Here is a 22,071-nt window from a genome sequence, read left to right as displayed (position 1 = left end):
TAATATTTTAAAACACATATTAATATCATCCTTTACCCTTTCATCTGATCTACCTCAATATCAACCAAGTCAATTTCATTCACATTTCCAATAGAAGTCTGATCTCTTTTCAGTGTCTTTAACAATGGATTTATAGGGCAATTCCAACACTCACAGCTTCAGAACTCTGACTCCAAGTTACAGGTGCTACATGGGCACCTGAAGCTACAGGGACTGACATCACACCCAAATCAGCTCAGCGTGTCAAAATTTAGAAATAATTGTAACAACTCATGAATAGATATGGCTGCTTTAAGAGCCTACAATCTAGGGATATTTACATAAACCTTCCCCTGATAATCCATGTTCCAAGATTCAGTTCTTAGTTTGCACATTATTATTGGTCCATATTAGTGAGACATTACAATGTTTGTCTTTTCATTGCTGGCTTATTTCCCTCAACCTAATGTCCTCATGCACCATTCATCTACTTGACTACCTCACAACTTCATTCCTTCTTGCTGCTCCCTCATGTAAAACATTTTTATATTTGCACATTTAATCACACTCATTGAAAACTCTAGATTTCACTAAGTTATACAGTCCCAGTCTTTATCATATATCTCTCCTTCTGGTGTCATACATGTCCTTAGCTCTCCTCTTTCAGCTATACTCGCAGTCATCTTTGTTCAGTGTACTTAAAATATTGTGCTGCCATCACACAGTATTGTGTTATCCATTTCTGGATCTATACAACCAAACCTCTTGAAATTATATGCTCCTCTAGCATCAAATGCCTGATTCTCTGCCTTCTTTGACTTTGTTCTCTTAGAGTTGTGTAAAACTCTATTGAATGTATATACCAAAATTTGTTTATCCACTCATCTGTTGATGGAAATTTGGGCTGTTTCAATCTCTTGGCAAACATGAATAATACCTCAATTAACATCGGTTTACAAATGTCCATTCATATCTTAGCTTTCAGTTCCTCTGGGTATATACCTACTAATGGAATTGGTGGATCCTATGGAAATTCTGTAGTCTCCTGAGGAACCACCACACTGCCTTCCAGAGCGGATGCACCATTCTACATTCCTAACAACAGTGAATAAGTGTGTCTCTCCACATCTTCTCCAGCACTTCTAATTTTGTTTCTTTTTTTTTTTTTTTTTTTTTGATAATGGCCATTCTAGTAGGTGTGAGAAGATATCTCATTGTGGTTTTGTTTTGCATTTCCTAAATAGACAGTGAAGTTGAGCGTCTTTACATATGTTTTTGAGCCATTTGTATTTCCTCTTCTGAAAAGTTTCTGTTCATGTCTTTTGCTCATTTTTAAATTGGGATGTTTGTTATTTGTTGTTGATTTTTAGGGTCACTTTTAAATTCTGGATATTAAACCCTTATTTGATATATGGTTTCCAAATGTCTCCAATTGCATAGGCCGCCTTTTTACTCTTCTGACAAAGTCCTTTGATGTACAAAAGTGTTTAATTTTGAGGAGATCCCATGTATCTATTTCTTCTTTCATTGCTCACACATTGGGTATAAGGACTAGGAAACCACCTCCTATCACAGTATCTTTAAGATATATCCCTATATTTTCTTTTAAAAGTTTATTTTCTTAGCTCTATTGTTTAGCTCTTTGATCCATTTTGAGTTAATGTTCATACAACATGTGTGATAGGAGTCTTGTTTCATTCTTTTTTATATGGATATCCAGTTCTCCAAACACCATTTACTGAAGAGGCTGCTCTGTCCCAGTTGCAGAGGCTGACTGCTTGTCAAATATTAATTGTCCATAGATGAAAGGATCTATTTCTGAGCCCTCAATTCCATTCCATTTGTCAGTATATCTATAGTGATTCCAATACTATGATATTTTGACCACTGTAGCTTTGTATTATGATTCAAAGTCAGGTAGTGTGAGGCCTTCCTCTTCATTCCTCTTTCTCAAGATATTTTTTGGCTACTTGGGGCACATTGATCTTCTCAATAAATTTGGTTAAATGTTTTTCTATTTCTGCAAAGCAAGTTGTTGAGAGTTTAATTGGTTTTGCATTAAGTGTATAAATAAGTTTAGGTAGAGTTGACATCTTAACAATATTTTGTCATCCAATCCATGAACACAAGATATTCTTCCATTGTTTTGGTCCTGCTTGAATTCCTTTAGCAATTTCTAGTAGCTTGATTTGTATAGTTCTTTTGTGGCCTTGGTTAAGTTTATTCCTAAATAATTGATTTTTTGGTTGTGATTGTAAATGGAATTTTTTTCTTGATTTAATCCTCATGTTTCTTGTTATTGTTGTATAGGCGCATTACTGATTTTTGCATACTGATCTTGTACATTGCACTTTGCTGTATTCATTTATTACCTTAATAATTTTGCTGTAGATTTTTCTAGATTTTCTACATATAGGAATATGGCATCTGAAAACTGAAATTTTTTTACCACTTCCTTCCCAATTTGGATGTCTGTTATTTCTTTTGCCTAATTGCTCTAGCTATAGCTTCCAGCACAATGTTGCATAACAATGGTGACAATTGGCATCCTTGTATTGTTCTTGATCTTAGATAAAAGATTTCAGTCTTTCCCCACTGAGAATGTTGTCTTTCCACACTGAGAATATGTTGTCTTTGGACTTTTCATATACTGCCTTCATCATATTGAGAAAAGTCCCTTCTGTTCCTATCATTTTGAGTGTTTTCATCAAGAAATGATGCTGAATTTTGTCAAATACATTTTCTGCTCAATCAAGAAAATTGCATGGTTTTTCTCCCTTGATTTATTGCTGTGGTGTATTACATTATTTGATTTTCTGGTATTGAACTAGCCTTGCATACCTGGAAAAAATCCCAATAGGTCATGGTGTATAATTCCTTTAATGTGCTGCTGGATTCAATTTGCAAGTATTTGGTTGAGGATTTTTGCATCTATATTCATTAAAGGGATTGGTCTACAATTTTCTTTTCTTGTAGTATCTTTTCCTGGCTTTGGTATTATGGCGATGTTGGCTTCACAGAATGTGTTAAGTAGCTTTCCCTGCTCTTCAATTTTTTTGAAGAGTTTGAGAAGTATTGGTACTAATTCTTTCTTGAATGCTGGGTAAAATTCATATGTGAAGCCATCTGGTCATGGAATTTTCCTTTTGGGGGCTTTTTTTTTTTTTTTTTTTTTTAAATCTTCATTTTATTGAGATATATTCACATACCACGCAGTCATACAAAACAAATTGTACTTTCGATTGTTTACAGTACCATTACATAGTGGTACATTCATCACCCAAATCAATCCCTGACACCTTCATTAGCACACACACAAAAATAACAAGAATAATAATTAGAGTGAAAAAGAGCAATTGAAGTAAAAAAGAACACTGGGTACCTTTGTCTGTTTGTTTCCTTCCCCTATTTTTCTACTCATCCATCCATAAACTAGACAAAGTGGAGTGTGGTCCTTATGGCTTTCCCAATCCCATTGTCACCCCTCATAAGCTACATTTTTATACAACTGTCTTTGAGATTCATGGGTTCTGGGTTGTAGTTTGATAGTTTCAGGTATCCACCACCAGCTACCCCAATTCTTTAGAACCTACAAAGGGTTGTCTAAAGTGTGCATAAGAGCGCCCACCAGAGTGACCTCTCGGCTCCTTTTGGAATCTCTCTGCCACTGAAGCTTATTTCATTTCCTTTCACATCCCCCTTTTGGTCAAGAAGATGTTCTCCGTCCCACGATGCCAGGTCTACATTCCTCCCCGGGAGTCATATTCCACGTTGCCAGGGAGATTCACTCCCCTGGGTGTCTGATCCCACATCGGGGGGAGGGCAGTGATTTCACCTTTCAAGTTGGCTTCGCTAGAGAGACAGGGCCACATCTGAGCAACAAAGAGGCATTCGGGAGGAGGCTCTTAGGCACAACCATAGGGAGGCCTAGCCTCTCCTTTGCAGCAACCGTCTTCCCAAGGGTAAAACCTGTGGTAGAGGGCTCAACCCATCAAACCATTGGGGGCTTTTTGATGATGGATTCAAACTTCTCACCTGAGATTGGTATGTTGAGATCTTCTGTTTCTTCTTGGGTGAGTTTTGATTGTTCATACATTTCTAGGAAGTTGTCCATTTCATCTAGGTTGTCTAGTTTGTTACCATATAGTTGCTCATGATGTCCTCTCATTATATTCTTTATTTCTGTGGGGTCAGTGGTTATGTCCCGTTTCCCATTTCTGGTACTATTTATTTGCATCCTCTGTCTATTTTTTTTTTAGCCTAGGTAAAGGTCCATCAATATTATTGATTTTCTCAAAAAACAAGCTTCTGGTTTTGTTGATTCTCTCTGTTCTCATATTCTCAGTTTCATTTATTTCTGTTATAATCTTCATAATTTTTTTTCCTTTTGTTTGATTTGTGGGTAGTTTACTGTTTTTTATCTAGTTCCTTCAAGTGAGCAGTTAATTCCTTGATTTTTCTTTTCTTCTTTTTTTAATATTGGCATTTATAGCAATAAATTTCCCTGGAAGCACCACCTTTGCTGCATCCCGTAAGTTTTGATACGTTGTGTTTCTATTGTCATTTGCCTGGAGATATTTACTAATTTCTCTTGTAATTTCCTTCTTTACCCACTGGTTGTTTTAAAGTGTGTTTTTCAGCTTCCATATATTTCTGAGTTTTTCAGTCATCCCTTTATTATATATTTCCAACTTCATTCCATTGTGACTTGAGTGTTTTGTGTATCAATATTTTTTGTGTATCAATATTTTTAAATTTATTGAGAATTACTCTGTGACCCAACATGTGGTCTCTCCTGTAGAATGTTCCATGTGCACTTAAGAAAAATGTGTATTCTGTTGTTGTGCAGTGTGGTGTTCTATAAATGTCAGTTAAGTCTAGTTCATTTATCTTAATCTTCAACATCACTGTTTCCATATTGATCCTCTGTCTAGATGTTCTATCCATTGATCATGATGGTGTATTGAACTCTCTAACTATTATTGAAGAAGTGTGTACTTCTCCCTTCAGTATTGTCAGTGTGTGCCTCAAGTATTTTGGTGTGCTCTCGCTCAGTGCATAACTATTTATGCTTTTTAAGTCTTCTTGATGATTTTTCCCTTTTAATATATATATAGTGCCCTTCTTTTTCTATTTTAACTGTTTTACATTTGAAGTCTAATTTTCTGTTATTAGTATAGCTGCTGCCACTCTTTTCTGGTTGTTGTTTGCATGAATTATCTTTTTCCAACCTTTCACTTTCAACCTACTATTGTCCTTGTGTCTTACTGAGTCTATTGTAGACAGTAGAGAGTTGGGCCCAGTTTTCTTTTTAACCATTCTGCCATTCTAGATCTTTTTATGGGTGAGTTTAATCTATTACCATCCAATGTCATTACTGTAAAGGCTGTACTTTCTTCTACCATTTTCTCTTTTGGATTTTACATGTCACATCTTATTTTTTTTTTCTCTTTCTTTTTATGTTTCTTAGTATCCTTAATTTCTAAACTCTTCTTTAAGCCTCTCTCTTTTGTCTTTTCCTATCAGCCTGTAGCACTTCCTTTAGTATTTCCTGCAAAGGATGTCTCTTATTCATAAACTCTCTCAATGTCTGCTTTCCTCAAAATATATTAAATTCTCTCTTGTTTTTGAAGGACAGTTTTGCCAGATATACAAATCTTGGTTGGTGTTTTTCCTCTTTCATTGTCTTAAATATATCATACCACTGACTTTTCATCTCCATGGATTCTGCTGACAAATCCACACATAGTCTTATCAAGCTGCCAGTGACTATGATGGGTCACTTTTCTTTTGCTGCTTTCAGAATACTCTCTTTATCTTTGACATTTGACAAGCTGATTAGTAACTGTCTATTCTGTTAGGCATATGCCTTGTTTCTTGGATCTGTAATTTTATGTCTTTCCTGAGAGATGTGAAATTTTCATGGATTATTACCTCTATTAATCTTTCTGCCTATTTTCCCTTCTCTTCGCCTTCTGGGACACCCATGCATGTATATTTGTATGCTTCATGCTGTAATTTATTTCCCTGAGAGCTTGCTCTTATTTTTCCATTCTTTTCCTTATCTGTTCCTTTGTGTGTAGTATTTCAGATACCCTGTCCTCTAGTTCACTGATCCTTTCTTCTGCCTCTTCATATCTGGCATTCTCAGGCTCCATTGTGATTTTCTTCTCTTCTATTGTGTCTTTCACTCCCATAAGTTCTGTTTGTTTCTTCAAACTTTCAAGTCCCTCCTTATGTTTGCCCAATGTCTTCTTTATATCCTTCCTTCCATTCATTGATTTGATTTTTGAATTGATTTAGCATGTTTGTTTAAACATCTTTAATTTGTTGTTTCAACTCCTGGTACTTGTTTAAAGTGTTAGTTCATTCCTTTCACTTTACCATATCTTGGTATTTCCTAGATATATAAGTACAAGGAACACAGATGATTGTGAGTATGGATGAGATTGGGAGGGTAGTGGCATGTATGACACCAGAAGGAAAGACAGGAGATAAGGCCTGGGACTGCAAAAATTAGTAAAAGCTTGAGGGGTCAATGATGGTGGTAAAATGTACAAATATAAGAATGTATTTACATGAGAGACAACATATGAGTGCCAGCTTTGCAAGGTGCAGAAAACAGGATGGTATTGGGAAAAATACAATCAATGCAAACTGGAGACTATAATTAACAGTAACATTGTAATGCACTTCCATTAATGCTTGAAAGGCAATATACCAAAGTTAAATCTGTAAGTGGGGGTATAATGGAGAGGCATGGGGTTCTTGGTGGTTGTGTTGTTGTCTGACCTTTTTATTGTATTTTACTGTATTTTATTTGTATTTTACTTTTATTCTTATTATTCTTACTTTATTTTTTGCAGTAATGAATGTTTTCAACAGCTGATTGTGGTAATTAATGCACAACTCTATGATGACACTGTGAACAATTGGTGGTATGCCGAGAATGATTGTAAGGTATATGAACATATCTCTATAAAATTGCAGAGAAAAATGAAAAGAGATACAAGTGCTAGAAAAAGGTAAAGAGAGGGATCTACCCATTCACTGTGAGTGGGGAAGTAGAATGGGGCAGCCCAACTGGAAGGCACTGTGGTTGCTCAACAAGAAGCTAAGAATAGGTTTGCCATATGGTCCTGCAACCCCATTATTGGGAATATATTTAGAAGAAATGAGAGCAGGGATATGAATGGATATATGTACACTGGCATTTATGCTGACATTATTCACAATTTGCAATGGATAGAGGTGGCCTAAGGGTATGCTGATTTATGAATGGAATGGTGAATTTTGGTGTATACATACAACTGAATATTGTATGGATGCAGAAGGAATGAAGTTGTGAGTCATGAAACTAGGTGAATGGAATTTATTTTTAGTGAAATAAACCAGAATAAAAAAGACAAACATTATAATGCCTCAGTAAAATGGATCAACTATAATATACAAATTCTGTAAATTGAATCTCAGAGCATAGGTTATCAGGGGGAGGCTTATTTTAAAGGTCCCTAAATTGTAAGTTCTTACAGCTGTCACATCTATTCCTGAGATGTAATGGTTATCTTCAAATTCTGAAATGCTAAGCTCTCTGTGTATAACCTAGTTGGTCACTGGAATTTCAGGTATATGTATGATACCTGTGCCAGTTTGAATGTATTGTGTCACCCAAATGCCATTATCTTTGTGGTCTTGTGTGGGGCAGACGTTTTTGGTGCTGGTTAGATTTGCTTGGAATGTGCCCCACTCAGCTGTGGGTAATGATCATTTCGATGAGATGTTCCCATGGAGGCGTGGCCCCACCCATTTGGGGTGGGCCTTGATCAGTGGAGCTATATAAATGAGCTGACTCAGAGAGAGGAAACTAAGAGAGTGCAGCTGGGAGTGATGTTTTGAAGAGGAGCAAGCTTGCTAGAGAGGAACATCCTGGGAGAAAGCCGTTTTGAGGCCGGAGCTTTGGAGCAGATGCCAGCTGCCTTCCCAGCTAGCAGGGGTTTTCCGGATGCCACTGGCCATCCTCCGGTGAAGGTACCCAATTGCTGAGGTGTTACCTTGGACGCTTTGGGGCCTTAAGACTGTAACTGTGTAGCTAAATAAACCCCCATTTTATAAAAGCCTATCCATCTCTGGTGTTTTGCATTCTGCAGCATTAGCAAACTAGGACAATACCTGAGACTCAGATCTGGAGTTAAGCATCTATGAATATCAGTATTATCCCATACAGCAATGGTCAAAGAAAAGCTGTAAATTTGTTCATACTTCAATTAGAGAAATGCATGAATCTGATCTAGTTAGGGCTATGACAAATCAGACTAAATGTTAAAGGACAATATTGATAGTGCTTTAAAACATCAACTTCTTTTCATTTCCAGGAAGATGGCAGAGTAGGGGAGGTGGAATGGGCTTCTCCTCTGTGAAAGGATATAGAGAGGGGCTAGAAGACATCTGGGATCATGGTTTTGTGGTAAGACTGGCCATAGAGGGTACCCCACAGTACATGGAGGTGTCATGGACAAAAGCATGAGAAATAGTGACTCGGCAGTGTGATGAGGTTTTCCTGGGTCCACCTCCTGGGCCAGCCACAGTGAGAAGAACTCCAAGCAAGGGAGTGAGTAGCAGCTCTCCACTCCCATGAACCAACATTGACAGTTGGCTGGGGAGGTTATCCTCTACAGCCAGGCAGCCATAAACTCCCATGAAGTAACCTGGGAGGCAGCATTTACTCTCCGACCATGGAAGTCTGGGGGCTGCAATGGTAAGAAGTGGGGAAAGGAGAGGGAACCATGCCAATGCATCAGGAGTCCTTCCCACACCACAGAGGCACATGGGCACACAGCAGGCAGGGAGCAGGGCATGTCTGATTTTCAGGCTGCCTTTGAGAAGACTTTCTGCCTAACTTTTCAGAGTCCACATCACAGCTCAGGGCAGGCACTCCCCAGTGCACATGTACAACTGGTGCACTGATTGGTTCCCCACCCAGTTTTGATTCCACCCAGCACACAGGAGAAGTTCTAGGAAGACCAGCTTGAGAGTACCACCTGCTGGTAAGATAGGGAAACTGCAATCCCACAAGCTGTAGCTCTCCCAAATTATATATAAAGGCTCAAATAATCCTGCATTGCCCAAAATAATCTTATCAAGACAAGCAAATGCCCTGAAGTCAACAGAAAATCACAAAACCCTTGAAAAATCTAGAAGATATGTGCAAGCAAAATGAACAAGTTAAAAAGCCGGAAGAGACACAACATTTGGAGAAATTAATTTAAAAACTACAAACAAATCTCCAAAACAACTTCAACAAGATGGCTAAGACATAAAGGAAATAAAGACCCTAGAAGAGCACAAAGAAGAATTTGAAATATTAAATTAAAAAAATAGCAGATCTTATGGAAATAAAAGACTGTGAATCAAATTTAAAACATACTAGAGACACAAAACAGCTGATTTGAAGAGGCAGATTAAAGGATAGGTGAACTAGAAGGCATTGCAATCTAATGTGAATGCACAAAAAGCAAGTGGTGAAAAAAAATAAAAGTGTTTGAAATCTATCTCAGAGAATTGATGGACAACATGAAGTGAACAAATATAAGAATTACTGGTGTCCCAGAAGGAGAAGACAAGGGTGAAGTGTTAGGAAGAGTTTCAAGACATAGTTGGGGAATACACCCCAAAACTCTAAATGGCAAATATGCCAATCAAAGAGCATAATGAACTCCAAATAAAATAAATCCAAATAAACACACTCTAAGACATATTCTGATTAGATAGTCAAATGGTGAAGAGGAGGAGAAAGTTCTAAAAGCAGCAAGAGAAAGCAATTTACCAAATACAAGGGAAGCAACATAAGAATAATTACTGTCTACTTGGCAGGGAACAGGGAGGTAAGAAAGCAGTGATATATCATATTTAAGATTATGAAAGAGTTCAATTGCCAGTCAAGAATTCTTTCTCAACCAAAGCTATCCTTTAAAATTGAGGAGGAACTTAAAATTTTAACCCACAAACACATGCAGAGAGAATTTGTTAACAAGAGACCTACCCTAAAAGAAATATTAAAGGAAGCCCTACCAGCTGATGAAAAAGGAGAGAGAGGTCTGAAGAAGGGCATGGAACTGAAGAGTATTATTAAGGGTAACTTAAAGGAAAACAATGGGAAAATAGAAATAACAACATAAAACCAAAGAATAAGAAGGCTGGTTCAAGAACTCCAATCAAGTAATGAAATTTGAATGTAAATGGATTAAATTCTCAAATTAAAAGATGCAGGCTGATAGAGTAGATTCAAAAAAAATGACCCATTAGTATGCTGTTCACAATCGACTAATCTTAGACCCTGCTACACAAAGAGACTGAAAGTGAAAGGATCAAAAAAACTTCTACACAAACTGCAACCAAAAGAATGATGGGGTAGCTATACTAAGAGACTTTAAAAGCAATGATACTTGCAGAGACAAAGAACACTATGATTTAATAAAAGAGACAATTCACCAAGAAGAAATAGCAATCATAAGTATTTATATACCCAATCAAGGAGCTCCAAAACACATGAGACAAATTTTTGCTGAACTAAAGAGAGCAATAGACATGTCTACAATAGTAGGAAACTTCAATACACCACTCTCTTCTACAGATAGAACAACTAGGCAGATGACCAATAAAGAAATTGAGAACCTATACAGTATGAAAAATGAGTTAGACTTAGATATATATTGATGATTACATATATGGTCATATATTGATCATATCCAAAGTACCAAGATATATATTTTTCTCCAATGTCCATGGCAAGCTCACAGGATAGATCATATGCTGGGGTACAAAACAAGTCTTAATAAATTTAAAAAGATAAACATTATTCAAAACACATTCTCTGACCATAATGGAATGCAACTAGGAATCAATAACCACCAAAGTAACAGGTCTTTCAGAAATATATGGAAGTTAAACAACACACTACTAAAAACCAGTGGGTCAAAGAAGTAATGGCAAGAGAATAGATATGTCAATATCTAAAGATGAAAGAAAACAAGAACACAACATATCAAAAATTGTGGGATGCAGTAGAGTGAAGACAGTGCAGAGAAGGAAATTTATAGCTCTAAACTTGTATATCAAAAATAAAGTCCAAAACCAAAGCAAAAGACTAGAAAACAATCATCAAACTAACCCTAAAGCAAGCAGAAGAAATGAAATAACAAAGATAGGGCATAAATAAGTGACCTGGAGAACAACAAAAAACAATACAGAGAATAAATAAAATCAAAAGTTGATTCTTTGAGATCGACAAGATTGACAGAGCCTTGGTTATAATAACAAAGTCAAAAAGAGAATCAGAAATAAGAAAGTGATAATTACAATGGATCCCAAATGAATAAAAAATTATAGGAGGATACTGGGCACAGCAGTATGCCAACAAGCTAGACAGTTTAGAGGAAATGGACAATTTCCTGGAAACATCTGAACAACATAGGCTAACCAAAAAAGAAATAGAACTCAACAAACCAATCACAAGCAAATAGATCCAGTCAGTCATGAAAAATCTACCTTCAAATAAGAGCCCAGGGCCAGATGGCTTCAAAGGGGAATTCTACCAAATTTTCCAAAAATAATTGACACCATTCCTGCTCAAACACTTCTGAAAAATTGAAGAAAAAAAGGAACACTACCTGACTTACTTTATGAAGCTCATATCAATCTGTTACCAAAACCAAAGATACTACAAGAAAGGAAAACTAAAGGACAATCTCCCTAATGAATATAGGTGCAAAAATCCTAAACAAAATACCTGCAAATTGAACCCAAAGCATATTTAAAGAATAATACAGAATGACTGTGTGGGGTTCATTACCGGCATGCAAGGGTGTTTCAACAAAAGAAAATAAATCAACATATTACAACACATTAACAAATTAGAAGGGAAAAATCAAATGGTCTTCTCAATAGATGCTGAAAAAGCATTTGGAATATTTCAAAATCCCTTTTTGATAACCCACTTCAAAATGTAGGAGTTAAGGGAACCTTCCTCAATATCATAAAGGTCATATATGAAAAATCCACATCCATCACAGTACTCAATGTTGAGATGCTGAAATCCTTCCCACTAAGATCAGGAACAAGAAAATGATGCCCATTCTCACCTCTATTATTCAACATTTTACTAGAAGCCCCAGCCAGAGCAATTCACCAAGACAAAGAAATAAAAGTTATCCAAATTGGAAATGAAGAAGTAAAACTGTCATTATTTCCAGATAATATGTTATACACTTGAAAAATCCTGAGAATATGATGGCAAAGTTCCTTGAGTTAATAAAAAAAATCAGCAGAGTGGCAGGATATAAGATTAATAAACATATAACTAGTAATGATATAACGATATAATGATATAATAAGCATATAACTAGTAATGATATAATTGAAGAGTTGATCAAATAATAATTCTGTTCATTATAGGAACAAAAAAATTCAAGTAACTGGGAAGAAATTCAACCAAGGGTGCAAAAGACCTCAACACATAAAATTACAAAACTTTATTAACAGAAATATAAAAAGACCTATATATGTGGAAAAATATTCTGTGCTCACGATTAGGAGGAGTTCATGTCTTTAAGATGTCAATTCTAACCAAACAGACCTACAGATTCAAGGCAATTGCAACGAAATTTCCACCAACCTAATTACAGACTTGGAAAATTTAGTTATCAAATTTCTTTGGAAGGGAAAGTGGCCTCAAATTGCCAGAAGCTTCTGTTCTAGTTTACTAGTGCTGATGGAATGCAAAATACCAGAAATTGACTGGCTTTTATAAAGGGGGCTTATTTGGTTACAAAGTTACAGTCTTAAGGCCACAAATTGTCCAAGGTACCTTCACTGGAGAGTGGCCAATGGTGTCCAGAAAACCTGTTAGCTGGGAAGGCATGTGGCTGGCATCTTCTCCAAAGTCCTGGTTTCAAAATAGCTTTCTCCCAGGTCGTTCCTTTCTACGCTGCAGTACCTCAAAAATGTCACTCTTAGTTGCACTTGGGATATTTGCCCTCTCTCAGCTTCCCTGGAGCAAGAGTCTGCTTTCAACAGCCATCTTCAAACTGTCTCTCATCTGCAGCTCCTGTGCTTTCTTCAAAGTGTCCCTCTAGGCTGTAGCTCCTCTTCAAAATGTCACTCTCAGCTGCACTGAGTTCCCTCTGCCTGTCAGCTCATTTATACTGTTCCACTGATAAAGGCCCACCCTGAATGAGTAGGGCCACACCTCCATGGAAATATTTCATCAGAGTTATCACCTACAGTTGGATGGGGCACATTTCCATGCAAACCTAATCAGCAACATAATGTCTGCCCCACAAGACTGCATTAAAGGATATGGCTTTTTCTGGGGGACATAATACATTCAAACAATCACATTCCACCCCGACCCCAGAAAAACATATTCTTTCCAAATACAAAATACATTCATCTCATCACAATATCACAAAAACTTTTTCTCATTTCAGTAACAATAGATAAGTATAAGATCCCATCAAAATCAATTATAGGCATGGTCAGTCCTAAGGCATACTTTTCCTTTAGCTATGGATCTGTTAACTTAGAACAACTTACGTGCTTCCAATATACAAAAGAGGGACATTCATAGGATAAACATTCCCATTGCCATAAGGAGAAACTGAAAGGAAATCAGGGTTCACAGGACTAAAACAGTACCTAAAACTTGCAGGACAAACTCCATTAGATTTCAAAGTCTGAGTCATTTGCAGAATGACTTTGCACCTTTGGGGCTTGAGAGAGCGGGAGTCTAACCCCTCCTAAGGGCCTGTGTGGCAGCCCTTTCCTCTCCAAACACTTGGGTGAGTGTTCCAACATATCCACACATTGGGGAGACCACCTTCTTGGCCCCACCCTCCTCAAACATCAGGGAAGCACCCAGATTCCCTTCCATCTCTGGGGCACACATTCAAACCCTTCAGAACAGTGGGGTGAAAACCAGGCTCTCCCCAATTCCCTGGGAATGTGCTTCACCCTCTTTGGGGCTTGGGGTGGCAGAACATTTCCTGAGCATTGAGGTGGAAGGCCCAGCCTTGACCTCCAGGGCAAACTCACCCTTTCCATTTGTGTGGGCTTCTCCACTCTCCCAGCCTGAGACCTCTTGACTCCAGACCTCAAAACTCCATGGCTCTGTCTTTGAAGAAATTTTTCCTTCAATTTGTTCCTTGTCTTTCTCCTCCAGTCCCAACTGGCAGTGGCTCTGTCTATAAAGATCTCACAAAAGTTCTGTTGGCTTTGCATGAAGCACACATGTATCAAAGCCATCAGACAACAGGACTTTCCACAAATCCTTTCTGCTTAACTCCTTTTCCAATCTTGGCTTGTACTGAAGTGGTGGCTGGGTTCCATGTTTGGTTACATCCTCACATTGGTATGTAGCTTCTGGGATTCCATCTCCTGGAAGCCTATAATTTTACAAGCCATCAGCTTCTGGTTTCTTTGAACCCAAGAGTTCAGTTCTAAGTTTATCTCTCCCTGCTCACATTTTACTATAAGCTGCAAGGAGAAGCCAGGGTACTTCCTCCACATATATTCTGGAGATCTCCTCAGCTAAGTATTCCAGGTTGTCACTTTCAAATTCTTTCTTCCATCTGACACTAGGACTCAATTTTTCCAAATTCTCTGCCACTTTAAAACAAGGATCACCTTTCTTCCAGTTCACAATACATTCATCATTTCTCCTCAAGTCCTCATCAACAGTATCTTTGGAGTCCGTATTTCCACAGTCTCTTCAAAGCAGTTTAGGCCTTTTCTATCAAGTTCCTCACAATTCTTCCAGAATCATCTCCTTATCAATTTAAAAAGCGATTCCAACATGCTTGGTTTTTGCAAACTCAGCAGCAAAATCACCCCACCTCTCTGGTACCAAAATCTGTTGTAGTTTGTTAATGCTCCTGGAATTCAAAACACCAGAGATGGATTGGCTTTCATAAAGCGGGTTTATTTGGTTACACAGTTACAGTCTTAAGGCCATAAAGTGTCCAAGGTAACATATAAGCAATCAGGTACCTTCACTAGAGGATGGCCAATGGTGTCCAGAAAACCTCTGTTAGCTGGGAAGGCATGTGGCTGCTGTCTGCTCGAAAGTACTGGTTTCAAATGGCTTTCTCCCAGGATGTTCCTCTCTAGGCTACAGTTCCTCAAAAATGTCATTCTTAGTTGCACTTGGGGTATTTGTCCTCTCGGCTTCTCCAGAGCAAGAGTCTGCTTCCAATGGCCATCTTCTAAACGTGTCTCATCTGCAGCTCCTGTGCTTTCTCCAAAGTGTCCCTCTTGTCTGTAGCAAGCTGGCTCCTTCTGTCTGAGCTTATATAGTGCTCAAGTAAACCAATCAAGGCCCATGCTGAATGGGTGGAGCCACACCTCTATGGAAATTATCTCATCAGTGTTATCACCTACAGTTGTTTGGGGCACATCTCCATGGAAACACTCAAAGAATTCCAACCTAACCAGCATGAAAATGTCCCACAAGATTGCATCAAAGAATATGGCTTTTTCTGGGGAACACAATACATTCAAACTGGCACAGCATCCTAAAATGAAGAACAACATGGGAGGAATTACACTACCAGGTTTTTAAGCTTAACAAAAAGCCACAGTGGTCAAGAAAGCATGGTATTGGCACAATGTTAGACAAATTGATCAATGGAATTGAATTGAGAGTGTGAAAATTGACCACATATCTATAGACAACTGATTTTTTATAAGGCTCTGTGCCAGTTTGGATATATTATGTCCAAATATATTATATTTTAATCCAAATTTGTGATATTTGGATTAGGTTGTTTCCATGGACCTCTGACTCACCCAACTGTGGTTCATACTCTTGATTAAATGTTTCCATGGAGATTTGACCCCACTCTTCAGGATAGGTCTTGATTAGTTTACTAGACTACTTAAGAGAGCCCCAGGCCCAGACTTTGAGATGCTGACCCATAGTTTTCTCTGGAGAAGCTAAGAGAGGAGAAAACACCCTTAGAGGATTTGAGAGAGACTTTTGGAGAGATGCTTGGGAGCCGAGGGGTAGAGATGATTGGAGATTTTGGGGATACTAGCCCAGAGTTTGCCTCTAAGAAGCTAAGAAAGAAAAGCACAGAGATATTTGGGGAAAGCCATTTTGAAACCAAAACCCAGGAGCAAAGTATCAGCAGACACTAGCCACATGACTTCCCAGACAACAGAGGTTTTCTGGACACCATCAGCCATCTTTCAGTAAAGGCATCCATTTGTTGATGCCTTAGTTTGCACACTTTTTATGGCCTTAGAACTGTAAGTTTCTAACTTAATAAATCCTATTTATAAAAAGCAAACCATGTCTGGGGCAGCATTAGCATAGAGGAACAGATTTTGATAGAAAGAGTGGGATGCTGCAGAGGTTGCAAATACCAAACATGTTGGAATGGCTATTTAAATGGATAATGGAAAGATACTGGAAGAATTTTGAGGGGCTTGATAGAAAAGCTCTATATGGTTTTGAAGAGACTGTTGGTAGAGATTTGGACTCTAAAAATAATCCTGATGAGGCTTTAGTCAGAAATGATGAATATGTGATGACAAACATTGTTTGTCTTAAAGTAGCAGAGAATTTGGCAAAATTGAGTCCTCATACCAGATGGAGGGTAGAATTTGAAAGTGATGAGCTGGGATACATAGCTGAAGAGATTTTTAAACTAAATGTCCAAAATGCAGTCTGGCTTTTCCTTGCAGCTTATAGTAAAATGTGAGAGGAAAGAGATGAGCTGAGGACTGAATGTTTGGGTACAAACAAACCAGAAACTAATAGTTTGGAAAATTCTGGGCTTCTAGGAAGTGAGACTCCAGAGGACAGTGACCCAAATGAAGATTTGACAAAACATGGAACTGCCATTTCTATACAATACAGGATTGGAAAAGAAATTATACTGAAAGGATTTCTGAAAAGACCTATTGTCTGATGGTTTTGACCATGTCTAAACCAAAAAAATATTTTGTGAGTTTTCTCTAAACAGAACCACTGCCACTCTAGGACTGGAGGGGATACAGAAGGGAAAAATTGAAGGAAAAATTTATTCAAAGACACAGCCAAGGAGTTGAGGTCTGGAGTCAAGAAATATCAGGCAAGGAGAGCAGAGCAACTCATGAATGTGAAAAGGGTGAGTTTGCCTGGAGGCAGAGGGTGGGCCTTCCACCTCAGTGCTGAGGAAGAGTGCTGCTACTCCAAGCCTCAGAGGTGGTGGAGAACATTCCCTGGAGATTGTGGAGAGTGTTGCCACCACTGCACTGTTCGGATGGGGTTGAGTATGTGCCCATAAGATGGTAGAGAGTCTAGGTGCCAGTGCAATGTTTGAGAAGAGTGGTCCCAAGAGGGAGGAAGTCTGCCCAAAGGTTGGATATGTTGGAATATTCACCCCAGCATTTGGAGAAAAAGGGGCTGCTGCATAAACCTTTGGAAAGTGTTGGACTCCTGCTCTCTCAAACGCCAAGTATAAAACATCAATCTATAAATGACTCAGACTCTGAAATCTAATGGAGTTTGCCCTATGGGTTTTAGGAATTGTTTTGGTCCTGTGACCCATGTTTATCTTTCAATATCTCCGCATTGCAATGGGAACATTTATCCGATGACTGTCCCTTCTTTGTATATTGGCAGTGGATAACTTATTCTAAGTTTCACAGGTCCACAGCTAGAGGGAATCTTGCCTTAGGACAAAGCATGCCTGTAAAAATTTTGATGACTTGTACTTATCTATTGTTACTGAAATGTTTGAATCTTTTGTGATATTGTGATGGAATGATTGTACTTTATATGTGGAAAAACATGTCTTTTGGTGGTCCAGGTGTGGAATATGCTAGTTTGGATATATTATGTTCCACACAAAGCTGTATTTTAATACAACCTTGTGGGATATTTGGATTAGGTTGTTACCATGGAGATATGACTCAACCCAACTGTGGGTGATATTCTTGATTGACAGTTTCCATGGAGATCTGACTCCATCCATTCAGGGTAGATTTTGATTATTTCACTGGGATACTTAAAAGAGCTCCAGGCCCAGATACTTGCTGACATTCTGAGATGTCATCCCAGGTTTGCTCCAGAGAATCTAAGAGAGGACAAAATGCCACAAGAGCAGCTGAGGGAGACTTTTGCAGAGATGCTTGGGAGCTGATGCTTAAAGATGCCTGGAGACATTTGGAGATGCTATCCCATTGTTTACTCCTGAGAAACTAAGAAAGACAAGCTCAGAGACATTAGAAGAAAGCCATTTTGTAAGAAAAATCCAGGATCAAAGTATCAGTAGACACAGGCCATGTGCCTTCCCAGCTAACAGAGGTTTTCTGGACACCAGCAGCCATTCTTCTGTGAAGGTATCCTCTTGTTGATGCCTTAGTTTTGACACTTTTTTATGTCCTTAGAGCTGTAAGTTTGCAATTTAATAAATCCCCTTAATAAAAGCCAATCCATTTCTAGTATTTTGCATAAAGTCTATATTAGCAAACTGGAACAGTTCCCCAAAACCACATAGTTGGGACAGAACAGTCTCATCAACAAATGGGGCTGTGAGCACTGGATATCCATATCCAAAAATAAAATAGGACCCCTACCTCACATCCTATCCAAAACTTAACTCAAAAATTGATCAAAGACCTATATACAAGAGACAGCACAATATAATTCTTAGAAGATAATATAGGGAAACATATTCAGGACCTAATAACAGGAGGTATGTTCTTAGACCTTTAACCTAAAAAGAAGCAACAAAAGAAAAAAATAGGTAAATGGGAACTCCTCAAAAGCAAAACTTTTCTGCCACAAAAAAACTTTGTCAAAAAGCTAAAGAGGCAGCCATCTCAAATAAAGAATATATGTGGAAATCATATACTTGATAAGACACTGACATCCTGCATATATAAACAAATCCAACAACTCCAAAGTAATAGTACAAACAGCCAAATTATAAAATCAGCAAAAGATATGAAAAAAGTTATATTTCCAAAGAGGAAATACAAATGGCTAAAAAATTCATGAAAATGATCATCTTATACCAGCTATTAGCAAAATGCAAATCAAAATCATAATGGGATACCATGTCACACCAATAAGAATGGCTGCCATTAAACAAACAGGAAACACTAAATGCTGGAGAGGATGTAGAGAAACTGGAAATCGTATTCATTGCTCATGGGAATTTATAATGGTACAGACACTGAGGAAGACAGTTTGCTGGTTCCAAGAAAACTAGATACTGAATTACCCTATGTTATAGTAAATCTAATTCTTCATATATAATTAGTTGATTTTGAAAGCATTTATATGAACAGACACTGGTACACCAATGTTCATAGCAGCATTGTTCAAAACTGCCAAGAGATGGAAACAATCCAAATGCCCTTCAAAAGATGAGTGGATAAACAAATGTGGTATATACACACAATGGAATACTATGATGCAGTAAGAATGAACAAGGTCCTGAAACATACAGCAAAATGTATGAACCTTGAAGATATAATGGTGAATGAAATACGTTAGACAAAAAAATGAAAGATATTGTGTCTACACCCCTGGAAGTCAGGTCCCACATAGCGGGGAAGACAGTGAGGTCATCCACAAAGGTGGCTTAGAGAGAGAGGGTCATATCTGAGCAAAAAAGAGGCAATCAGGGGGAGACTCTTAGGCACAATTATGCCTGCTTTGCTTTGAAAACAGCGTAAGAGATAAACTTGTAGACTGGATTGTATTTCACACTTCATTTTTTTTCAAGCTACTCTTGGACACCACTGTTTCAAAGTATTACCAAATTATTTGCTAATCTGTATTATTTCTGACAAATCTGCATTGTGTGACCTCTTTTCTTCAAGGAAGCATATAGCATGTAAAAACAAAGAAAACATTAAATCAAAGCTAAATTTACTTTCATATAAGATAATGTATTAACAATGTAGTGTATATATCATAAAAGTTACTATCATTGATCATCTATCACCTACAAATATTGTTTAAATTAGATAATGTAAAGTACTCTTCTTTAAAAGTGCTGTAACTGATAATACTTTAATTTCTGTCCTTCACGTGAGCCAGATCCATGGAGATACTGAAAACTTACATCTTGTTGCTTTGGAGTTCTTGGTCAAAGATGTATGATGTTGTTTGACTTCTTGTTCTATGAGATTAATACTGTGCCAACATCTTAGCATACCAAATCAAGTGAATTCTTTACAACCTACATCCAATGGTTAATGTCATTGTCAAACGAAGTCATGCAATACTTATCAATCAACATTATAATGGTGTTTAATGGTATTTAAAACTGGTAACAAGGGAGAACCTAAGAAGGTGGCTAGGAGAAACAGGGCAAAAACACTTCCATGAAAAATACTAGATAAAAGCCAGAAAGTGACCCAGAACATCAGTTCTAGTGATGCACCAGCTGGGCAAGATCTGCTAAATCCACAGGGACAATGCACTTGGGTAAACTGGGAGTCTGCATTCTGAAATGAGTGAATATCCAACCGAATATCCAGCAGCCATGCTGCAGTGTGGGGAAACAAAGGGTTGGCATTTGGAGGTGGACTAGTTCTTTTTTAAAACAACCCAAAAGTGGCTGCAGATATGGCAGCAAAAACCGCACAGTGAAGTGCAGCAGGAATGGGCTGTGCAAATGCCTCAATATCTGGCATGGAAGATAGCCTTTCACATGCCCACTGCTAACTGTCTCAGATTGAGGAAGGCAGAAGTTAGCCAAAAGGGGAAAGAAAATGAACCTTGCAGCCATCTTCCCAGCAGGCTGGGAACACTCATGCCCAGCACTGGAGCTACAGCCCAGAGCTGTGCCAAGAAACCTAGTGTGATGGGGGTGTTTCCAGCAGCACACACACATACCATAGTGGCAGGCATGGACAATAGCCTTTCATGCACCCACAGCTAATTTTCCCAGAGCTGGGTAGGTGGAGCTATGCCAAAAGGGGGAAATTTACATGCCCCATACAGCCATCCTTACAGCAGGCTGGGAACACACCTACACCACCAAGCAGCCCAGGGCTTCCCTTGAGGGACAGCATGCATTGGTTATGTAGCACAACCTTCCCTCTGCAGAGGCCCTTGTAAGGCATGGCTTGGAAGAGGGACCTATTCAGAAATCCCAGGGACCCTATGCCAATACCAAAGACTTGTGGGTCAGCAGCAGAGACAATCTATGGTGAGAATGAAATGAAGGTTCAGACTCTTGCAACAGCCTTAAATCTCCAGGAACACCTGGGAGATTTGATTATTAAAGCTGCCCTCCCTACCTAACTACTCAGACACATGCTCCATATTCAGGGAGTACAGCACCAACAACACACCCAAACTTGGTACACCAATTGGACCCCACAAGAATCAGACCCCCACACACCATAAAGACAAAGTTGGGGAGAACCTACTTGAGGGGAATAGGTGACTCCTGGATACCATCTGCTGGTTAGTTAAAGTGTACACCACCAAGCTGTAGATCTGACAAATTAGAGATTGGTGTTTTTCATATTCTTAAAGAACCCTATCAAGTAAAGCAAATGTCAAGAGGCCAAAAATAACAGAAAATTTTAAAGCAAATGATAAAACCAGATGATATGGATAACCAAAACCCAAACACCCAAATCAAAAAATCAGAGGAGACAGAGTACTTGAAGCAATTAATTAAACAACTAAAGACAGCCAATGAGAGCATGGCACAGGATATAAAGGACATGAAGAAGACTCTAGAAGAGCATGAAGAAGAAATTGCAAGATTAAATAAAAAAATGATGATCTTATGGAAATAAAAGAAACTGATGACCAAATTAAAAAGATTCTGGATACTCATAGTACAAGACTAGTGGAAGCTGAAGAATGATCAGCAACCTCTAGGACCACAGAACAGAAAATGAAAGAACAAAAGAAAGAATGGGGAAAAATAAAAATAATCAAAATGAACCTCAGGGATATGATAGATAAAACATCCAAATATAAGACTCATTGGTGTCCCAGAAGGGAAGAGAAGGGTAAAGGTCTAGAAAATGTATCCAAAGAAACGGTTGGGGAAAATTTCCCAAACCTTCTACACA

The sequence above is a fragment of the Choloepus didactylus genome (assembly GCF_015220235.1).
Source record: "Choloepus didactylus isolate mChoDid1 chromosome 25 unlocalized genomic scaffold, mChoDid1.pri SUPER_25_unloc2, whole genome shotgun sequence".
Lineage (NCBI taxonomy): Eukaryota > Metazoa > Chordata > Mammalia > Pilosa > Megalonychidae > Choloepus > Choloepus didactylus.
The sequence above is the reverse complement of the archived record's forward strand: the minus strand, read 5'-3'. Positions refer to the sequence as shown.